This window comes from Balaenoptera musculus, chromosome 1 (genome assembly GCF_009873245.2).
Source record: "Balaenoptera musculus isolate JJ_BM4_2016_0621 chromosome 1, mBalMus1.pri.v3, whole genome shotgun sequence".
NCBI lineage: Eukaryota > Metazoa > Chordata > Mammalia > Artiodactyla > Balaenopteridae > Balaenoptera > Balaenoptera musculus.
This window is the reverse complement of record NC_045785.1, coordinates 35,758,175-35,770,371: the sequence shown is the minus strand read 5'-3', so window position 1 is coordinate 35,770,371 and position 12,197 is coordinate 35,758,175.

Sequence of the window (12,197 nt, the reverse complement as noted above, 5' to 3'; positions counted from 1 at the left end):
GGCCTACATTCTTCCCCCACCCCCATCCTTGTATAACTCCTCCCCCAGCTCTCTGCTCCAGTTTCCTACTCCCCTAAGTCTGAATGGATTGTTCCCTCACCGGCTTCAGGGCCTTGCTGATATGTCACCTCCTCAGTGAAGCTTGTCGGGACCACCACTACATGCTTAATTTATTTGCTCTATTTATTTTTCTATTATTTAATTCTCCCCATTAGAATATCTGCCTCTATGGGGGCAGGGATCTGTGTTTTGTTCACCAAGATCCTCAGCACCTTATAGCTGAGGAAACTGGGAGGCAGGGAGGTTAAGAAACCTGAAACAAACACTGAGCCTGAGAATATTTGTCGAATAAATAAATGAATGATGAACTGAATGAGTAAACGAACAGGAAGGACTATGTTTGTATGTTAATGATGCCTTTGGTGTTCACCTCTGGGTCAGTCACATTCCAACCCTTGCCTCTGGACACTAGCTGCTGAATGTAAACTTTTTTCTCCAGAGCTTTGGGAGGCTCTGCACAAAGGGCCTGACACTAGTTGCCCAGGAAAGAAGCCATGATCTGTAAGCACTGGAAACAGATTGACACAGCCTGACCTGCTCAACCTGAATCACTGGGGTGTGGGTGCGCGGGAGCTTCTGCAGCTAGGTCAGTCCACGTACATAGGAAGAGAATCCAGCCTCAATTCAGCCTTGCAGACAAAGTCAGTTGGAAAGACCAGGGCTTTCTAGCCTATGAAATATAAAAATACAAATATAAAAATGCTCCAAGGCAGACACACACGTACCCACAAATACACCCTGGATTTCTACATTTAACAAAAACACAATTTTCCTTTCTGGCTCTGATTTATTCTCCGGCCATGCAGAGGATGGCTCAGTGTTCCAGGCAGAGGCACAAAAGCCTTGGAGAGCTGCAACAAGAGGCGCCCCGCGGACCACTTCTACATCACAATCACTCCCTTCTCCTTTGCTTCCACCAACTTTCTATTTGGTTTTTGTTTTGTTTTGCTTTGTTTTGAAACAAACAAGCACCAAAATATTTTCCTTTCAAAGCCAAACCCCATCCATTTTTCAAGACTTGACTCAAATTCTACCCATTGTGCATTCTTTTTTTTAAAGACTTTTTAAATAAGCACCTCTGGGTGCTTATTTTGTGCCGACTCTGGGGATACAAAGATGAGGACAGTTCTATCCCTCTAAGTTACAGGCACCTCAAACTCAGCAAAAGCAAACTCTTGGTTCTCCTCTAAAGCCACTCCTCCCTTGGTGTTCCCCGTTTCAGTAAAGGCACCAGTCTTCATCCAGGTGTCCAGAGTCTGTGCTGATTCTTCACTCTTGGAGCCCACATCCAGTCCTATTGACCTTACTTTCAAAACTCTATCCTGAACCTACTCTTCTTACCACTCCTGGCACTACCATCCCACTTCAAGCCACATCACCTTTCTTCTGAACCCCTGCAACCACTGCCCCTTCCAACCTGTTCTCCAAAGAGCAGCGAGGGTGATCTTTCTAAAGAGCGAATCTGAATTCAGTGCTCTACTGAGAACCGTTGAAAAGATGTCTGTGCCTTCACCATGAACTCCAAGCCCCTTGCCCTGACCTACCAGCTCTGAGTGATTTGGCCCCTGCCCGCTCTCCACCCCATCCTGCCCCACTGCCCCTTGCTCTCTGGGCTCCAGCCTCGCTGGCCTTTGTTCTGTTTTTCTAAAACCCTCCTTAAAAGAGCTGTGCCCCCCTCTGCCTCAGGGCCTTTACTAAAGACCACTTCCTCGCAGAAGCCTCTCTGACTCCCACTCCAGCTCTATGCTGTTCTCCTTGCTTTAGGCACTTTTCCTGTAGAGCATTTAGAAGAGTCTGTCATTATGTATGTGTGTAAGATTTTTGTGACTGATGTCTGTTTCCCACCAGACCAAGCCGCTAAGGAAAAGGACTTTGTTTTTTCACCATCAAATCTCACCACTTTGCACAATGTCTGGTTCATAGTAAGTACTCATTGAATATTCCAGGAATATTATTTGCGGAAAGAACAGATAAATGAAGCCACCCGGATTGCACTTTGTATACTAGTTAAGCATTCAGGCTCTGGAGTCACACAGATCCAGGTTCAAATCTAGGTTCTGCTTCCCTTGTAGCTGTGTGACTTAGGGTGAGTTGCTTGACCTCTCTGAATCTTTGTCTTCAGCTGCTAAAGGAGATACTGATACGAGCTACTATACAGGGCTGTTGGGGGAAATAAATTTCAACAATGCAGGTAAAGTGCTTGGCACATTTAAGTGGTTAGTGATGCTAGCAGGTATTATTATAGCCCATCATAGGTGTATACCATGTGTTTGTTGGATTTAAATCTTTAGGACCACGTAGGAGCTCAGACTGGAGTAACTGCAGAGACTGCCCTGAAAATGTGCCAGAGAGGAGGCTGGAAAGGACCATCCCTGGAAAGAGGCCTGGGACACAAGGTCTTTGGGGGGGAAACTGAGGAGCCTACTTCTGGGGCCAAAAACCCCCTCACAGGTCAAAGTCCAGTCCAGGTCCTGGTTGATCCTCATTTATTTCTTTCTTTAAAAAATATTGTTCTTACTCTTTGACATAAATCACAGCAAGATTTTTTTTGATCCACCTCCTAGAGTAATGGAGATAAAAACAAAAATAAACAAATGGGACCTAATGAAACTTAAAGCTTTTGCAAAGCAAAGGAAACTACAAACTAGATGAAAAGACAACCTTCAGAATGGGAGAATATATTTGCAAATGAATCAACAGACAAAGGATTAATCTCCAAAATATATAAACAGCTCATGCAGCTCAATATTAAAAAAACAAACAACCCAATCAAAAAATGGGCAGAAGACCTAAATAGACATTTCTTCAAAGAAGACATACAGATGGCCAAGAAGCACATGAAAAGCTGCTCAATATCACTAATTATTAGAGAAATGAAAATCAAAACTACAATGAGGTATCACCTCACACCAGTTAGAATGGGCATCATCAGAAAATCTACAAACAAATGCTGGAGAGGGTGTGGAGAAAAGGGAACCCTCTGACACTGTTGGTGGGAATGTAAATTGATATAGCCACTATGGAGAGCAGTATGGAGGTTCTTTAAAAAACTAAAAACAGAATTACCATATGACCCAGCAATCCCACTACTGGGCATATACCCAGAGAAAACCATAATTCAAAAAGACACATACACCCCAATGTTCATTGCAGCACTATTTACAATAGCCAGGACATGGAAGCAACCTAAATGCCCACTGACAGATGAATGGATAAAGAAGATGTGGTACATATATACAATGGAATATTAGTCAGTCATAAAAAGGAACAAAATTGGGTCATCTGTGGAGATGTGGATGGAGCTAGAGACTGTCATACAGAGTGAAGTAAGTCAGAAAGAGAAAAACAAATATCGTATATTAACGCATGTATGTGGAACCTAGAAAAATGGTACAGATGAACCAGTATGCAGGGCAGAAATAGAGACACAGATGTAGAGAACAAACATATGGACACCAAGGGGAGTGGTGGTGGTGTGATGAATTGGGAGATTGGGATTGACATATATACACAAATATGTAGAAAATAGATAACTAATAAGAGCCTGCTGTGTAAAAAATAAATAAAATAAAATTCAAAAATTCAAAAAAAAGTATTATTCCTTGGGAAATCTCCATATGAGCCATTCTTACCGTTGGTGTGGGGCATGGGGCGAAAAGGAGTTCATTAGAGAGAGAGTGGAGTTTGCTGCGGTGGATGCAGACCCCTTCCTAGTTAAGGAGGTTGGGGGTGTGGGAAGTCCCTCTAGGAGCTGACTCAGGGTGTGTACTCAGGGTAAGACTGAAAGGAAGGGCCTCGGAGGAGCTGGGAGTAGAGATTCTAAGGATGAGTATTCTGGCAGCCCAGCCATAATCCCACCCAACCATCAGATTTACTTCCTGCCTCAGGGCCAGGTCAAACACCTCCTCTTTTATCCTTTTAGCAAACCTTCATTGAGTCCCTACTTTGGGCTGGGAGGCAAGTGAGACAGGGTCCTTGCCAGTGGAGGAGATAGATGAATCAAACAATAATTATAATGTCAATTTGCATTTCATTTCTGCACCACAGCCTACATAATATCTTTGGTATTTTTTTTTCTATCTTAGTATGTGAACAGCTGAAGAAGCAAGAGTAATAATTTCCGCACAGTGCTATGGTTACTGGACCAACAACACAGCTGGATGTGAGGCTGTCTGGCCGAGGGTGGGGGAGGTAGGGGTCAAAAGAGGATTCCTCAAGGACTTTCCCGGGTGAGGTGTGCCAGGAAGGGCATCCAGGCACGTGTGACCACAGCCTGGTGTGTTTGTCTACCACAGACACATTTTTATGAAAAAAGTACACGTCAGAGGGAGAGAAACTAGAAAATGCGTTTAAAACAGGGAGCATCGAGGGGCAGGCCCTGGGGCAAGCGGGAGGGCCTCACCCATGTTTATGAGGGGCACGCTCCCGGGGCGTCCTCTGCCTTAGAGAGATACAACTCCTTTCCTCATCATCCTGCCAAGGAGCTGGCTGCACCCCCCCAAAATACCCAGTCCCAGTCAGCAGCCCTGCTCCAGGTCAAAACCACCTCTGAGCCAGGGCAGAATGACAGAGCTGGTGGACACCTTAGGAAGGTCACTGAAACCCGGCCTCAAAATGTCCCGCCTCAATGCAGCGACCAAAGGCCGTGGGGATGTGGCCTCAACCTTCATGAATCTGACAACCCAATTGCGGAGCAATAGACCAGGCACCTATGCTACTGGGGCCCCTAACCATTCCTGGGCAGCCTGGGAAGGCTTCCTGGAAGAGGTGACATCCTGGCCTCAGGAGGCCTGGGGCTAGAGGGCAGTCAGTGAGGTGGTGGGGTGAGAAGTTTCCAGGCAAAGGGAGGGCATGATGTGTGAAAAGAAAAGATGGGAGAGAGAGAGAACTAGGAACCCAAGGGAACTACACTACCACGTGGTTGGACCTTATTGCTCTGGAGTGACAGGATGCCAGATCCAGCAGGACCTTGTAGCCTTATAAGAAACTGGATTACATTTAGATGAGAATAAAATGGTTCTAAGGAGGGTTGACAGGATCAGATTTGCACTTTGGAAGATTTGCTGTTTGGAGAACGGATTGGAGGACCACCAAGGGAGAGGGCAGTAATCTGTCCTACCTGTGGGTGGAGGACCCCCATTTGTCCTGGAGTTTTCAGAACTTTTTCTGTCTATGACCTTCTTGGCCCCACCTGTTAGCATGGAAAGAAGTAGTGTGGAGATTCCCTTTTTACAGCTGAGGTCCAGAAAGGCGTGTGTGTTGGGGTGCGGGTGGGGAATTGCTGCAAAAAAACAAACAAACAAAAAACCCAAACAGAAAGAATCATCACTGGGAAAAATCACTGCTAACATTTTAGTGTATATCCTTGCCAGTGCTTCTCTAATTTACAAATGCCTTAAGGAACTGTCAAAATACAAATTCTGATTCAGTAGGTCTGGGGTGGGGCCTGAGATTCAGTTTCTAAAATGCTCCCAGGTGATGCAGATACTGATGGTCTCCATATTCACTTGAGCAAGGCTGTAGACTTTATTTATGTGTGTGTGTCTATTTTGGGTTGTTTCTAACTTTTCAGTATTATAAACAATGCTGTCATGAATCTTTGCCCAGAGATTTTTAAAATATTTGTACGGTCATTTCCTTTATATACATTCTTAAATGTGTATCACTGGGTCAAAGGTAAAGTATATTATAAGGCTTTGGATAGATATTGCAAATATTCCCCCCAAAGGGTAGAACCAGATTATGTCCCCACTAGCAATATATGAGTGCTCAGATCCCCACATCATATTAACACATAACTTTTGCCAAATTGATAGTTGCACAATAGTACCTCAGTGTTCTTTCAATTTGCACTTTGATTAATAGAGAGACTGAGTATCTTCCCCAGTTTTACTGGAATTTGTGTATCTTCTTTTGTAAATCGCCTATTTGTGTCCATGCCCGTATTCCTATTAGGGTGTTTACTTTTGTTCTTATTGATTTGAAAGCTTTGGATTTAAACCCTTGATTGTTACAAAGGTTTAGCATGGTGTGCTTAAGAAACCACGGTATTTAGGGGCTTCCCTGGTGGCCCAGCGATTAAGAATCTGCCTGCCAATGCAGGGGACATGGGCTCGAGCCCTGGTCCGGGAAGATCCCATATGCCACGGAGCAACTAAGCCCGTGCACCACAACTACTGAGCCTGTGCTCTAGAGCCTGCAAGCCATAACTACTGAGCCTGCATGCCATAACTACTGAAGCCTGCACCTAGAGCCTGTGCTCCGCAACAAGAGAAGCCACCGCAATGAGAAGTCCCCGCTTGCCACAACCAGAGAAAAGCCCACGCGCAACAACGAAGGCCCAACGCAGCCAAAAAAATAAATAAATAAAATTAATAAATTTATAAAAGAAAAAAAGAGAAACCACGGTATTTAGATAAACCTCGAGTAAAGGATTCAAGGAGAGATGAGCCAACTGTTGAAGAAAAACATCACGGTCTAAAGCGCCAGGCTGTGGACCCTGGGGATGCTAAGAGGCTGCACTGTATGCATTACAGCCCTCGTTCTAGAAACTGGGATGGCTGCACACATCAGACAGCATTTCCTCCCTCTCAGCAGGGCTGGATGAGCAAGCTTACTTCTGATCCCAAATTTTAGGCTTCATTTAGACTCCAACCAGCTTTTCTTTCTTTTACCTTAACACATATTCTTCAGATACACTGCTGTCAATTTTATCTGCAACCAAAATTGAGGATGGAATTTAAAAAAAATAATATCTAGTGGAAGAAAAACAGGGGACTAGCACTAATTAGTTTTAACAGAAAAATATAATGATGGGGGACTAGCTGTATCCGGTAGGAAAACAAAGCCACAAAAGTTAAATGAGTAGTTCTGGCTTTGACTAGACAGACAGATGAATGAAACAGACTTGAGGCCCAGAAATAGCTTCTGTACTTATAATAACCTCATATGTGATTAAAAAGGAGGCATTACAAATCAGTACAGGGAGAAAGGTGATCTAAACAAATAATTATTTGGGGGGAAAAACCAGTTTAGATACTCACATTAACCATACACCAAAGTATTTTCAAACATAAAAATTCCAAATATAGTAAGCAGATGAACTCAGATTGATGGAGAAATCAGGGCTGAGAAAACCACAGCCCAAGATCCTTGAGTCAAGGGTCATTCTTCCCAAGAGAAGCCTGGACTGGGTTTAAGTTCAGAATTTACAAATAAAAAATCAAAGAGGGAGACCAGGCAAACATCAGGGTAACTTGATAAAGAAACCCATTAGCGGGCTTCCCTGGTGGCGCAGTGGTTGAGAATCTGCCTGCTAATGCAGGGGACATGGGTTCGAGCCCTGGTCTGGGAAGATCCCACATGCCACGGAGCAACTAGGCCCGTGAGCCACAATTACTGAGCCTGCGTGTCTGGAGCCTGTGCGTCTGGAGCCTGTGCTCCGCAACAAGAGAGGCCACGACAGTGAGAGGCCCGCGCACCGCGATGAAGAGTGGCCCCCGCTTGCCACAACTAGAGAAAGCCCTCGCACAGAAACAAAGATCCAACACAGCCATAAATAAATAAATAAATAATTAAAAAAAAAAAAAAAAAAGAAACCCATTAGCAAAACATCAACAGTGTCATATAACCCTCCTCCTTCAACAACTGATTCATACAGAACTAGATACAATAGCTTAAAAAGTTTCTGGGGACAATTTTTTTTTTTTTAAATAAAGAAGCCCTTGCCAGACAAAGTTAAAACTGAGAGTGAATGTAAGAAAGAGATATTGTGAGGAATACAAAAATCAGAAAGTTTATAATCCTATGAGAAAAAATTTTGTGAGAGGCACTCCACCAAAGTAAAGTAAAAAGGCTCAACATGCTGTGTAAGGAACTGCGGTAGCGGAGTGTGCTCCAGAAGGGAAGGAAATAAAGAAAAAAGCAGAGAAAAACTTATTTGAAATTGAACCTATTTATAGGTTCTCGATGTTTAGGATGAAAGACTTAATTATACTAACAGATCAGAAAATATTATAAGCCTTGACAATGTGAAATAAAAAATGGTAGTTGGACGAGAGAGGAGAGAGAATCAAGGAAAGTGAGCTAATTTTCTCGTTCTTCATAGAGGGTAATCAATAGGATACTGCTTAAGGTGATAAATCAGGAAATAAATGTTTAAATATATTGTTTAAAGTAATGAGGGAGCCCCCAAAGAATTAAAAGTAATAATATATGTAACAAAATCAGGAGGAACAGGTGGGAGTTCACATCAATTGACCAAATTCCACAGGTTTTATTGTGAGGACTCACCGGGTATATCTACTAAAGGTGCAACTTTAGTTGAAGGTGCAACTCTTCAACTGTTTGAAGATGTACTGCTTACACCCGAAAAACTAAAATCAGAAGCTCCAGGAGGGACTTCCCTGGTGGTCCAGCCGTTAAGACTTCGCGCTCCCACTGCAGGCAGCCAGGGTTCAATCCCTGGTCAGGGAACTAGATCCCGCATGCCGCAACTGAAGATCCCACACGATGGGGCTTCCCTGGTGGCCCAGTGGTTGAGAATCTGCCTGCCAATGCAGGGGACACGGGTTCGAGCCCTAGTCTGGGAAGATCCCACATGCCGCGGACCAACTGGGCCTGTGAGCCACAACTACTGAGCCTGCGCGTCTGGAGCTTGTGCTCCGTAACAAGAGAGGCCGCGATAGTGAGAGGCCCGTGCACCGTGGTGAAGAATGGCCCCCGCTCGCTGCAACTAGAGAAAGCCCTCGCACAGAAACGAAGACCCAACACACCCAAAAAAATCAATCAATCAATAAATAAATTTATTAAAAAGAAAAAAGATCCCACACACTGCAACTAAGACCTGGTGCAGCCAAATAAATAAATAAATAAATATTTTAAAAAAAAAAAAAGAAAAAAAAAAGCTCCAGGAAATGAAACTGGAGTTGGGGAAAGAGGGAGGAAAGCATAACTTTTGTTTTGTATCCTTTAAGACTGTTTGAATTATTTTTATTAAAGAAGACATGTGCAGCCACTTTTTCTTTAATAAAAAAACTATATTGATAACCATTTAAAAAATTATGGCACATCTATAACAGAAGAGTATGTAGCAGTTTAAAAAATGTTAAAAAACTAACATGTTTAAGTCCCCAGTATACTTAAATGAAAAGGGCAATTTGCAGAAAGATATGAACAATACGACTATAGTTGTATAAAAAATAGTTTATATACACGTTTGTATATTCATAGAAAACACGCAGAAGAATACAGACTAAATTGGGACTCCCTCCAGGGAGTTGGGGGGCAGGGAGAGGATGGGGACTTTAATGTTTTATACTTCTATGTGGAAGATTTTTGTTGTTTTCAAAAATGAATTATTGGTGGTACCATTTTAAAACTTTGTTCTGTTAAAAATTAGAGTAATATTAATTCTTTACAGATTATTTGGAAAATTATGAAGAAAAAAAATCACCCAACCTCACAACTCTTGGTGTATTTCCTTCCAAATATTTTTTTTCTCTGTGCATCTGACTCTGTCTCTAGCTATAGGCAGGTGGCAGTGGGGAAGGAGCCCTGGAGTCAGGGAGACCCACCAATTCCAGTTGGGAGCCTGGAGTAATTTACTCAACCCTTACGCACAGCTTCCACACCTCAATAAATGGCAACTTCATCCTTCCAGTTGCTCAGGCCGAAACTGTGGGGTCAACCTTGACTCCTTTCTCTCACCCAGTCCAGAAGCAAATCCTCTTAGTTCTGCCTCTAAGACGGAACCAGTATCTGGCCACTGCTCACCATACCTGGATTTCTGCCCAAGTCCTCCCATTGGCCTAGAAGCTGCCCCATTTCCTCTCCGACCTCATCTCCCGCTGCTATCTCACGTCCTGCTCACAGTGTCACGGGCGCACCTGCCTCAACCCATCGGGCACATTCCCACCCAGGGCCTCCACTCCAGCTTCTCCTTCAGTCTGGATGCTCATCTCGAAGATGTTTAGGCAAAATCCCTCACCAGCTTCAAGTCTTTCCTCAAATTCCATCTTTTCAATGATGCTTCCTCTGACCACCCTGATTAGTAACAAAACCTTCCCCATGTGCCTGTTCTAATTCCCCCCCACCTCGTGACACATCACTTTCTAACAAACTATATATACATTTATTATTTTTTGCGTGCGTCACATTTCCTCCTGCTAGAGTATAAACACTACAAGGGCAGGAGTCTTTGCACTGATGTGACTCACGCATCCCAAATGCTCAAGTATTTGTTGAATGAGTGGATGAGACCTGATTTTTCTCATCTACAAAATGGGCATAATAGGATCCACCCCACACATTGCTGTGAGGATTACATGAAAAATATGTATTTCAAATTGCTTGCACAGCAGAGTCACCTACCCTCATTTAGGATGGCTCCTGAAAGAACTACCAATGACCAGGTTAGCCAGCTAGAGAGGTGTGGAGGGGGAGATGTTCCAGGAGAATAGCTCATGGGACGCTCTGGAGCTGAGAGAATGCGGAGGCAAGCATGAAATGAGTAGACCAGGTCATGACTGGAAAGGCGGGGGCCAAGGGCGAGGAGGGATGGTAAGGCTTCAGAGGCTGGGTCCTGCAGCCTCGGAAACCTGTGGAGTCTGGGCCGACTCTTGAGGCCCTGGCAGGGTCTCCTCAGGACAGTGCCGTGGTCACGTCTGCCAACAGAAGCACTCTGGTTGCAGGGCTGAGGATGGGTTGGCTGGGGCAGGGCTGGGGGCAGGCAGACCAGGGAGCAGGCATGGCTGCAGGAGAGGGTGGTCCTGGGAATGCAGAGGACGGAACAGGTGCAGAAGAGGCCAAATGGGCAGGGTTTGGTGATTAGTTGGATGTGGGGGTGAGGGAGGAAGGGATGCCTGATTGGGGACCGGTGGATGGGGAGCCTTGGAGGCGTGGGTTGGGAGGAGGCGGGGGTGACAGCCAAGGGGAGGGGGGCAGACACCAGCCGGCGGAAAGGGCAGGGACTCTGGAGCAGACATAACCAGGTGCGTGTGGGTCCCAGCACTGGTGCTTACCTGCCCTGTGGTCTGCATGTGGACAGCATGCAGTTTGTATGCTGTCGCCCCTCAAGTGATAATCTGATAGCTACCCTCACTTGCAAATGTTTAATGGCTCATTTTTTCAAGAGGAAATATTTATTCAAATTTAATATCATCAAGAATAATGCAATGATGGTGTTGTTTTTCTGAACAAATAGAAATACGCCCGGCAGTGAGCTAGGAGCTGGGGAAACCAAGAAGAGCCCCGATCCCAGGCCTTGGTCACTCAGAGCCCCCAGGGAGACAGCTGGCAACACTAGAGTGCAGTGAGGGCCTCGAAAGAGGTGGCATAGCGCAGTACAGAGGCATGTCACCCAGCAGGGACACCTGCTTCCCATTCTCAATCACCTCAAACCCGTCAGCTGCCTCCAGCCTACCTCTGGCCTTATGTCTCCCTACCCGGATCATGTGCGTTCCTTGTAGTTTCTCGTATTTGTTGGTCTGTTTCATGCTTCCAAGCCCTTGTACAAGTTGTTCTCTCCATCGGAAATGCTGTTCCCATCTTTTGAAAGTAACCCCTACTCACCCTTTGAAACACTGAGAAGCCAGCTTATGTCACCTCCTCCAGGAAGCCTTCCCTGATCCTGCTGCAGGGTGAGGTGCTGCCTCAGGGCACCCACAGCACCGCTGTGTTGGGTTCATCGTGGCACTCTCTATAGTCTGGTCACTGCTGACTACATGTATTTCTCTTCCTCACTTGTTCTGGGTTTTGCTTGTCTTCTGTCCCCAGAAGTTCCATATGGTTTGACAACCTGGTAGGACTTATCTGATCACCAGTGGAGAGACCACTGCAGATGTTGCTGTGTGTCCAGGGGCCAGAAGGCCACACTGTGTCTAGTACCCACATTGCAAGAATTACCAGAGTCCTCACTAACCAATTTCCATACCTTCTTGGCCCCACTGCCACAGTGCCATCCTTCTCCTTATGGCAGGGGAGGAAGAGAGGGAGGAGGTACGAAAGGGGATGAGTGTGGCCTGGGGAGTCCCGGTACCCACAACGTGGCGACCCAGAACATGGTAGGGGTGAGGAGAGGCAGGGGGTGTGCTTCTGGCCCGGGGAGTCGCGGCCCATGGCGGGTGCGCCTTCCACGC